Raw genomic sequence first — 12226 nt, forward strand, 5'->3', positions numbered from 1 at the left:
GACAGTAAATTTGGATTATTAGCGACAAAAATTTTATCATTACAAATATTTTTTTAAAAAAATCTGAATAATAATTTTAAAAAATAATTCTTTTACAAAATAACTAGTGATAGAGATATTTTTTTATCACTAATAATATAAAAATAATTTAAATTTAAATTGAATCTAATTCAAATTTGATTCAAATTCAATTCGAAATCCTGTCAAACCTAAGTTTATTAGGCTTTGAATCTAAGTCCTACTTGGATTATAAAATTTAATTAGCTTTAAATTAACTCAAAATTAATTAATTTAATTAATTTAAATTAATTTAAAAAAATAATTTTTAATTTAGACTCAATTTGAATTCAATTCAAATCCGATTCGAATCCAATTCGAAATTCTGTCAAATCTAATTTAATTAGACTTTAAATTTAATCCTAATTAAATTATAAAATTTAATTATTTTTAAATTAAACTAAATTTAATTTAATTTAATTTAAATTAATTAAAAAATAATTTTTAATTTAGATTCAATTATAATCCTATTCGAACCTGATTCGAATCCAATTTAAAATCCTATCAAACCTAATCCAATTAGGCTTTGAATTCAAATCTCATTTGGATTATAAAACTCAATTAGCCTCAAATTAAGACAAATCTACTTAAATTAAATCTCATTTAAATTAATTAAAAAAATAATTTTTAATTTGGGTTTAATTCGAATCAAATTCGAATCCAATTCAAAATTCTGTCAATCCTAATTCAATTAGACTTTGAATCTAAATTCTACTTGGATTGTAAAATTCAATTATCTTCAAATTAAGTCAAGCCTAATTAAATATAATCTGATTTAAATTAATTAAAAAAAAATAATTTTTAAATTAGATTCAATTTGAATCCAATTCGAATCCGATTCGAATCTAATTTAAAATTCTGTCAAATCTAATTCAATTAAACTTTGAATCTATGTCCTAATTAGATTGTAAAGCATAATTATCCTCAAATTAAGTCAAATTTTATTAGATTTAATCTAATTTAAATCAATTAAGAGAAAATAATTTTTTATTTGGATTCAATTCGAATCCAATTCGAATCTGATTTGAAAGCCTATCAAACCTAATTCAATTAGATTTTGAATCTAAGTCCTACTTAGATTATAAAATCTAATTAGCTTCAAATTAAATAAAATCTATTTAAATTAAATCTAATTTAAATCAATTAGAACTTGATCTATGATTCAATTCAAATTTAATTTGAACCCGATTCGAATCCAATTCAAAATCTTATCAAATCTAATTCCATTATGCTTTGAATCTAAGTCCTACTTGGATTATAAAATCTAATTAACCTCAAATTAAGTTAAATCTAATAAAATTAAATCTAATCAAATAGGACTGAATCTATGATTCAATTCGAATCCAATTCAAATATGATTCGAATCCCATTCGAATACGATTCGAATCCAATTCGAAATCTTGTCAAACCTAATTCAATTAGATTTTGAATTCAAATCCTACTTGGTTATAAAATTTAATTAGCCTTAAATTAAGTCAATTCTATCTAAATTAATTTCTAATTTAAATCAATTAGAAGAAAATAGTTTTCAATTTAGGTTTAGTTCGAATCCAATTCGAATCCGATTCGAATCCAATTTGAAATTCTGTCAATCCTAATTCAATTAGATTTTGAATCTAAATCCTACTTAAATTATAAAATCTAATTACTTTCAAATTAAGTCAAGCCTAATTCAATTTAATCTGATTTAAATCAATTAAAAAAAAATAGTTTTCAATTTAGATTTAATTCGAATCCAATTCGAATCCGATTCGAATCTAATTTGAAATACTGTCAAACATAATTCAATTAGGCTTTAAATTCAATTCCTACTTGAATATTAAAATCTAATTAGCCTCAAACCTAATTAAATTAAATCTAATGTAAATAAATTAAAACTTGATCCATAAAATAAATAATCTAAAAATTTAATAAAATCTAATAATGATTTTTAACCACCCAAAAAATGTTCAAAAAGAAAAAAATTTATTATTAAAATTTAATATTAAAAAATATAATAGTATTAGAAATGACATTAGCGACAGAATAATATACTGTCGCTAATAATTTTGAAAAAAATATTATTTTAAAAGTTTTAAAAAATTTTAATATTAAAATTTAATATTTTAAAAAAATTTAATTGTATTAGCGATGGTGGATGGGTATTATGATGGAAAATGCCATCGCTAATATCTTGGCATGCAAAATGGAGATGTATCGATCGTATTATCGACGATCATCGTTGCCGTCAGTAATAGTCCAGCTAAATAACACCCTCAGCCCGCTAGAGGGGAAAAAAAAATTCCATGCTCGTTCTCCTCCTTCCTGCAAATCTTCTCTCATTCTCTCCTTCCCGATTTTTCTCCACCTTGTTGGTGCCTTCTCTTGACCAACGACGGCCCCCTCCCTGATGCATCCTTTCCGGCATTCTCTGCTCCCCACATGTCCTCCTTGCTGGCATCCCGACTCCACCGGTGCCTTCTACATCGTGGCCCCAAGCCCGCCACCTCAGCCCCATCGGTGCCTCCTACGCCACGGCACCGAGCCAACTGCTCCAGCCCCATCTCGTCCGCAGTCACCCGACCCCAACCCCACTGGTGCCTCCTACGCCGTGGCCCCAAGTCCGCCGCCCCGGCCTTGCCTCGCCTACGGCCGCCTTAACCCCACCTGCACCTCCTACGTCACGGCCTCGAGCCAGCCATCCCAGCCCCACCTTGCCCACGGCCCCCCGACCCTGTCGGTCGGACCCTATGCCCCTGCCCCGCTGGGCTCCCCGTGGCCCCATCCCCATCGGCCTAACCGTGTGGCCCCTGCCCTGCCACCCCGACCTTGTGGCTCCTGCCTCACGGCCCTGTCCCTACGCCAGCGCACCTAATATTGTAAGTATTAGCGACGGTATTAGCGATGGCTAGTATTGTCTCATGGTTAAAGGTGTAGAGGAACTTGCAATGCCTTATTTTTCAGTGGCTATATTCTTACGGTTGCCTTCTTATTTTCTCTGATGATCATCCAAACTAAATGGATATTGAAGGGACTGATCTCGTTTTCTTCTTTCTATATGATGTCTTAAAGCTGATGGGTGCTGATGGATTTTGGTTGCTATATTCTTATGGTTGTCTTCTTATTTTTTCTGATGATGATCCAAACTAAATGGATATTAAATGGACTGGTCTCTTTTTCTTCTATCCATATGATGTCTTAAAGCTGATGGGTGTCGATGAATTTTGCTTGCTATATTCTTATAGTTGCCTTTTTATTTTCTTGATGATGATTTAAACTTAATTAATGAATATTGAAGGAAATGGCTCCACAGATTGCTATGGGCTCTTTTCTTTGTTCCCATATGATGTCTAAAACCTGATGGGTGCTGATGGATTTTGTTTGTTATTTTCGAGGACAACAGAAGATTTTACTCAATGAGAACTGATCTTTTCTTCTGTATGTTTGGAGTCCTACATCTTTTTTTCTTTCTTTGGGAGGTTATTAGCCTTGGGGCAGCAACTTGCTGGTATACTATGGACTAAAACTTGCCTTCCCTTAAACACCCCCCACAAATAATAATTTTCTTAGAATCCTATAAGTCTAGGAAGTCATGGACTAAGGTTCCACTTGCTTAAATATCTATTTATTTTTATTAGATTAACTTGATGCCTTCAGTAATGTTGTCCTTGATCTGTGGCAGATGATGCACCACAGGAGACCTAACCCTAGATCCGTCAATTGATGTCGATCCTTCATCAGAGAGATCAGATGTTATATAAAATTGTTAGTTAGCATCTATAATGTATCAGCAGAAAAATGATTCTCATCCAGCAGTACATGATAATGTGTTGGTTAGTATGGCTACAAAGATAGAAGTCAAACTCTGTCGGATGATAAATACTTGTGATAAGTTATCTTTCATCGAAGGAGAATTACTTCTTGTAGAAACTAGGATGCTCGAAAGGGAACTGGAATCGTACGTCATCAAGATTTGGGCAAAAATGTCCTATTGATGCAGTCAGATATCTTTTTTCTGATTTATGTTTCAAACTAATATTGCTTATTTTTTTTAGTTATAAATTATGCCCATTACTTTACAAAAATGGTACAAAATTAAAGTATCATGATATACAGTTAAATAAATATGATATATAATTATTTTATTCTGATACACAGTTAATACAATATAATAAATAGTTATTTTTATTTTTAGATATTATAGATCATATCTTCCCATGGCTGGAGCTGTCACAGTCGAGGAGGGAGCTCTGAAGGAGAGAGCTCTCATGTAGCCAGCTCATATGGTTCTGCGACACACATGCCATATAGTAAACTCTATTACTTTAGTTATTCTTTTTTATATTATTTTATCTTTTATTATTTAATATAACATTCTTTATGATGTCTTGATACTCTCAGATTCGGATAACAGGAGGTCACCAGTGACTCCACAGTCACATGCAGCAGTGACTGGCTCTCAGACACAAAGGCATGGTAGAGGATCCGTCCAGCTCGCAGCACCTTTAACTCGATTAGAGGATAGAGAACTTATCCATATTTAGAGTCGCTCGTAAGTACTATATTTTTACTAAATATATTTAAAATTTAGCCATTGTAGAGTCTCGCATTTATTGATCAAAATCAATTTTGCAGCCCATTTAAAGAGAGCTCCATGCCTTGTGTGGTTACCAAAATCATCTGGTGATTGGTGTCGGGGCCGGTGGATACATTCTCCAATTCGCCATCGGGGGCACGTGATGCAGCCTGGGAGATGTTTCAGGTAAGTCAAAGGTGTTTAATTTAATAATTCATGGCAAGTTTGTATTCTATTTATTAATACACGCTTGCTTCTACTTATAGGACTACTACTGCTTCTTATCTCCTCAGGATGAGGAGGCTGGCAATCCGATCTTCGAGCAGATGGCTATACATAGATTTTGAGATAGACACACAGCCTACGACAGTCCACCTTCGAGCATTTCAATTTTCAATCACCATCAGACTGACAGTCCTACAGAGATCACTGGATGTGAGCAAACTCTACGACCAATGGAGTAGCAAGAAATATATCAATAGGCGGTAGAGCGTCCGACAGAACTGAACTGCCCAGTAGGATTCGATCAAGCACACAGGCGGCTCCATCGGCACACAAATTATGGTCTACTGACTGGTAAGAAATCTATACCAAAACTCTTTATTAGAACTATAAAAACTCTTATATGCATGCTTTAATTAATTTAATTTTATTATTTACTTATTGTAGACACGACAGTTGGGTCATCCACTAGACCAGCTGCAGTTGTGGCGGGCCACACACCAGTCTAGGAGGAATGATAATTATTTAGATTCTACATCACGATAGATCGCGGTGAAAACTTCAAACTTTATTTACTAATTAAGTTGTTGCAGGATCTCATTTTTATATTAGAACTGACGTATTTCTGAACTGTGCAGACGTATTACGCGGTGAATGTTGCTGAAAGGTATGACGATGACCCGTCTTCTCAGCCCCCCTTGATCTTGAGGGATGGCTCAGCGCCATCGGAGGATGAGTAGGAGTCGAGTCATAAGATTAGGCCACAGCTTCGACCCTCCATCGGCTTGATATCCTTCGGCATCATCATAGGCCTCGATGTCCCGAACCTGGAGCGATGCGCACATGGAGGAGGTCGAGTAGAGACTTTTGAGCCAGTGACCTCAGAGCCTCTTGGATGTCATCTGCGATATGATCATGGAGCTTCTTCGAAATCTACAGCTGTATGACCGACTAGGCTCATCATCCTAGCTATCACATCAGATAATTATATTACTAAATATTTTACTTATTTTAAGTTTTCATATTTAGAAACTTTTAAGTTTGAGTCGGAAAAGAGGATCTAGGGGCTAAAAATTCAATCTAATTATCCAATCAATGGGTCAGGATGTCTACAGCTTCATATCATTGAATGAAACGTGTAGAAACAATCTGTTCAAGAATCGAAGGAGTATATCAAAAGATACATCTCCGTATTGAAATTTTTTAATATTATTTTATTTTTTTGTTACGGGATGCTAGGACATTGGGCTCTCATCCACCGATTGCTGGAGAGGAGCAGGAGGAGGAGGCAGACGATGATGAAGATCGTACCTATTTTTTTTAATATATTATATTTTTTTAATACTACTTGTAAAAAAAGTTATATAATTTATATTTTTAATATAATATAATTAGTTTTAATTTCTGACTGTCATATTGTCTTTGGATTTTAATTATAACAGGTATTAAAAATTCTAATTCATTGTAATTAATTAAAACAAGTTTTAAAAATATTATTATTAATTTTTTTTAAAAAATAAAATTAATTATTAGAGACCTATTAGCGATGGAGAGTGTCGTCGCTAATACTTATTAACGACGGCATTAGCGACGATTATGCCATCGCTAATATTTTTTAAAATTTTTTATTTAATTTAAAAATAAAAAAATAGTGACTATATTATTGGTCGCTAATAATTATTAGCAACGGTATTAGCCATGAAAATACCGTCGTTAATATTTTTTAATTTTTTTTAAAAAAATTAATTTAAAAATTAAAAAATAATTAGAGATGAAATTTTTTCATCACTAAAGTCATCGCTAATAGTCTTATTAGTGATGGCTAGGATTGCCATCACTAATAAGAATATTTAGTGATCAGATTTTTTCAGATTGACTGTTACGATAGAATTAGCGACGGTGAGATTATTAGCGACGGCAAGTGGACTATTAGCGATGGTAACTAGCCGTCGCTAATAATCTAGATTCTTGTAGTAATTTAAACATACTTAACATATTTTTATATTGTTTAACTCAATCCACTTAACCTATTTAACAAATCGATTTAATCTATTTAACCTGACTTGATCTATTTAAGAAATAGGCTATGCAGGTTGAATCAAGTTACTTGTTTAATAAACATATTAGGTTTAGATTTAAATTTTTGATCATTTAATAAATAATTAACTTGGATTTGATGGATGAATTTTTGATCCGATCCATCCTGATTGCACCCCTAATTGCACTCCTCTTTCTTTCTTACGTGCATTTCATGTATATAAATACTTCTTATCAAATAAATATAAATATAAAATAATTATTTTTTAAATATTTGTGTTATATAATATGATAATATTCTATGTAGATCTCATATTCTCTAACTTGCACCTGGCTATCTCTTCCCTTTACAAAACCACCTTTTGCTTTTAAGAATTACACTGACTAATTTTATTTTCATTAGACATATGCCTTTGAAACCACGTCAATCAAAATTAGAAATATATTTATATGATAATATTCTATGTAGATCTCACATTTTCTAACTTGCACCTGGCTATCTCTTCCCTTTATAAAACCACCTTTTGCTTTTAAGAATTGCACTGACTAATTTTATTTTCATTAGACATGTGCCTTTGAAACCACGTCAATCAAAATTAGAAATATATTTATCAAGTCATATAAGCAATAAATAAAATTGGTGGGTTATGAGTAACCATCCATTTTATCTTCCATTTGCATATTATGGCAATGACAAAATGTTTGGACTGATCTCAAGTGCTAGGTCGTAGATTGAAGTTTTGAAATAATTATTAAAAAAATAAAAACTTGATTTTTTTCCCCACTCTACTCGTACTTCGATATTGGATTCTTGAGACTAAGTGGGGTACAAATATATGTTTACAAAAAAAAAATTGGGATATATCAGTAATTCTAGCTGAGTTTATTAAAATAGCATAAAGGAGATAAGATTGGAGAGATCAATTATGCAAAGGTAGATAAGCTTGGTAACACTATATTTCTTACCTAAAGAAGAACTGTTAATTACAAAAAAAAATAAATGGCCGGCCATATTTTCAACTTAGAATTTCTAAAATAATTTATCTTTGATGGTTTTGATATAATATATAAATAATATAATATACGGATAAGAGATAGCTTCTCAAGGTGCTAATTAGAACTAAAGCAAGTATCTTGCGCAAGCAGACAGACGACGTCGATTACCAACCCAGCTTCTATCCAAACTTTATTCCTCTACATGCATCCCTCCATCAATCTCAGATAAAAATCTTCTCGTGTATGCACTAGAAGAGATCGCAAGGAATGATCTCTCTTTTTTGCTATGTACCCCATGGCATCTATTTCAAAATGTATAAGCCTTCTCTTACTAACTATGCCTGTTCGTCTTGCGACTTGAAAAAAGAACATATCCCTCTATTCTTTCTTCTCAAGCCACATGATCTTTCTTCCTCGGTCTGTTTGTGAGGCCCTCTTCCTCTTTCTAATGTCACTTTTCCTTCTCCAAAATAGAGTTCCTTCCTCCTTATCGCTATAGACTATATATCTGTACATAGTATATGGCCTGATAATATACACCTATCAAATTAATCATCCAATGATCCATACATACTTTTTGTAATTTGATATATTTTTATAATATCATGTTCACCACTATACAGTATATGTCCAGAAGATATATATATTGAATGGATTTCTGGCATATACTTCAAGCTTCTTTAATACATCCCAAACAATGATCTAATACACACTTTCAGACATATTGATAGTCATCTAGGCAAAGTAATACATAATTTCCAAAATTATGTTCAATAGTATATAGTACACGTTCGAATGATACATACTTGATGGATTTTTAATACATATTTTAAGTTTCTTTAATATATACCTAGCAATGATCTACTACAAACCTCCAGGCAAATTAATATATATCTAGATAAGTTGATATATAGTTTTCAAAACATCGTATTCATCAGTAATTATATATATCCAAGTGATATACACTCAACAGATTTCTGATACACATGTTAAGTTTCTTTGATATATACATACCTAACTGTTAGAATTTCGTGTAGGAGCATACATGTGTATTTCAATTTTTTTTTAAACAATAAAAAATTAAAACATCTTTTAATCTAAATAATGCATGCATAAAATAAAAAACACATGGATCTACTTCATATGCTGAAATTGAACATACTGAATTTTATGCTGAAATTAAATATGTAATCGAATCACTTACTTGTTTCGTAATTTTTTTCTTCGAATCTAAATCTGGAAGAAGGTAGGCTCTCCCTTAACCGCATAAGTATCCGACCTCTATGGATATCCATTCAGAATCAGTTTGGAACAGCCCTCTATGGTATTAATCTTTCTTCTTCAAGAATGATCACCCTGCGAATCTGATCCATGTCTAGATCGTAATCAACTCTTTGATCCTTTTCTTGATCTTTTTCTTCTTTTCTTTTTTTGCTCTCCTTCTCCTGGTTATGCAGCAATCAAGTTCTAAAAATCAGCCACTAAGAAGGATGCCCAAACTTCTTTTAGGCATGGAGATGGAGGATGCCTAATACTCTTGGGCGTTGGAACTAGAAGGGAGAAGAGAGAGAGGCGTGGGGACCTTATGGGAGGCATGAGGGCTGCTGAAAATCTTATGATAAGAGCCTTACAGAAGGATCTTTTAAATAGATAAAAGATTTGAATCCTATTCAAAACCAAATAACCCCTTAATACAAGTCCTACTTGCATTAGCTAGGAATCTTTATAGCTTTAGATTTTTGACCCCCTTTAGGAGATTCATGAGGTGCCAACACTTGGCGCCCTTTAGCCCATTCTCTTATACTATAAGAAATAAAATTTTTGTCGATGCAAGATTTATCTACGCAAAATTTTATATAGGTAAAGAGCACAATTAGCTACGTAAAGAAGTAAACGTTAGAAAAATTGGAATAATTAGCTATATTAATAAAATATGTCGTAAAAACTAATTATTAACGTCCAATTAGCATTGAAAATTAACATAATTACCTACGTAAAAATTAAGCATAGGAAAATACAATTATTACCTATGCAAAATTAACGTCAGTAAATATTTATCCAAAATTAAAAAATTAACTAAAAAAAATATTTTTTGAAGTAAATTTTGTGTAGGTAATAATTCTAATTACCTACACTTAATTTATACGTAGGTAATTAGGATATTGCCGATGTTACTTTTCCATAGGTAAATGTGTTGCGACATTAAAAAATTTAATAAAAAATAAAATTATTTTCCAACGTAAAATTAGAATAGGCAATTAGGCTAATTACCATGATCCAAAGAAGCGTAGGCAATTAGGAACTATTGCCTATGTAATATTTACGTCGACACATGTTGTCCAAAAATAAAAAATTAGCTAAAAAAGGAAAATATTTTCGACTCATATTTAGCATCGGTAATTAGCTAATTATCTAAGCTATTTAGATGCGTAAATAATTACTATTATTGCCTATATAAAATTAGCATCGGCAACTATTTTTTTAAAATAGAGAAATTAATTAAAAAAAATAGTTTTTGATGCATAATTTTACATCGGTAATTAGCCTAATTGCCTACTCTTATAGATTACATAGGTAATGATGCTAATTTTGGATGCTACTTTTGCATTGAAAAATATTTTTTTAATTAATTTTTTTATTTTGGACAAATATTTTTCGATGTAAATTTAGCATCAGAAATTATATAATTGCCTATGTAATCAGTATGCATAGGCAATTAAACTTATTGCCTATGCAAAAATAACATAGAAAATAAGGTATAATTTTCTATGCTTGTATCCCAATAGAATCAAATATCTTTGTCGGAGATGTCACAACAATTACTTCCAACCTACAGATACAGCATTAGAGCACTTGTTGAATTAGGATATGGATCTAAAGTATACTATTTCAGATTTACATGGGAAATGTACACTTACTAACATAACAGGCCAATATATGGATTAACAGCTTGAATCAATTGGCATCAATGAGATGTTAGATAATTTATATGAAGGGACATATTTTAAAAACTCTCCTGACAACTCTCCTGACATTACGGATAATATAAATGATGGATATTTTGAAAAACTCATGAGAGATGTCAAGGAGTCATTATATCTAAATTGTAAGAAGTTCTCGAAGCTTGAGTACTTGATAAAGTTTCTTCATGGTAAAATCATATTTGGTTGGAGTCAAAAGTTCTTTGACTTTATATTGAACTTAATCAAAGAGGTATTATCGGATGGTGAAAAACTTTCAAAATCATATTCAGAAGCATAAAAGTATATGCGTGAACTTAGACTGGGTTATACACCGATACATGCATGCAAGAATGATTGTGTATTATTTTATAAAGAACATCAACACCTGGATTGTTGCCCAGAATGTGGTAAGTCAAGGTATGCTAAAGATTTTGAAAGAGGTAAGAAGCGGCCTTGCAAGATTTTGAGATACTTTCCATTAACACCAAAACTTTAGAGACTTTATCAGTCATCGAGGACTGTCGAGGTGATGAGATGGCATTATGAGATGAGAATTTATGAGAATAATATCATTAGTCATCCAGCTGACTCCATAGTTTGGAGAGAATTTGACAAATAATATCCTTATTTTGCAAGTGACCCACACAACTTTCATTTTGGCCTAGCATCTGATGGTTTCAATCCATTCGGGACCATAAGCAATACTTACAGTATGTGGTCAGTTATGCTAATACCGTACAACATTGTACCATGAAAATACATGAAAGAGCCATTTATATTTTTATCCTTGCTTATTCCTATATCTACAGCTCCTGATAATGAGATAGATGTTCATCTGCGACCTTTAATCGATGAATTGAGAGAACTTTGTTAGATTGGTGTTGTAAAATATGATTCAGTCAGTAAAAAAAATTTTTGATTGCATGCGATGAAAATGTGGACAATTAATAATTTTTCGATATATGGCAACCTATCTGGATGGAGCACAAAAAGATATTTGGCATGTCCAATTTGCAACAATGATAGCTACTCCATTAGACTGAAACATGGAAGAAAAGTTGCCTATATGTGTCATCGTCGGTTTTTACCATCTAATCATTCTTGGAGGACCCATCACAATCGATGCTTCAATGAAAAACAGAGATGTATGGACCACCATATGTGATGAGCGAAGATGACATATCAGCACAACTAGAGGCCATTGGCAATGTCAAATTTGGCAAAGGTTCTAGGAGTCGCAAGCAAAAGCATAATGAATCAGAGTTGAACTCGATGAAGCGGAGCATATTTTTTGAATTACCTTATTGACAACATCTTCTACATTGTCATAACTTGGATGTTATGCAAATTGAGAAGAATATTTATGATAATATTATTGGGACACTTCTTAACATCA

Source organism: Elaeis guineensis, chromosome 2, assembly GCF_000442705.2.
Source record: "Elaeis guineensis isolate ETL-2024a chromosome 2, EG11, whole genome shotgun sequence".
Taxonomy (NCBI): Eukaryota; Viridiplantae; Streptophyta; class Magnoliopsida; order Arecales; family Arecaceae; genus Elaeis; species Elaeis guineensis.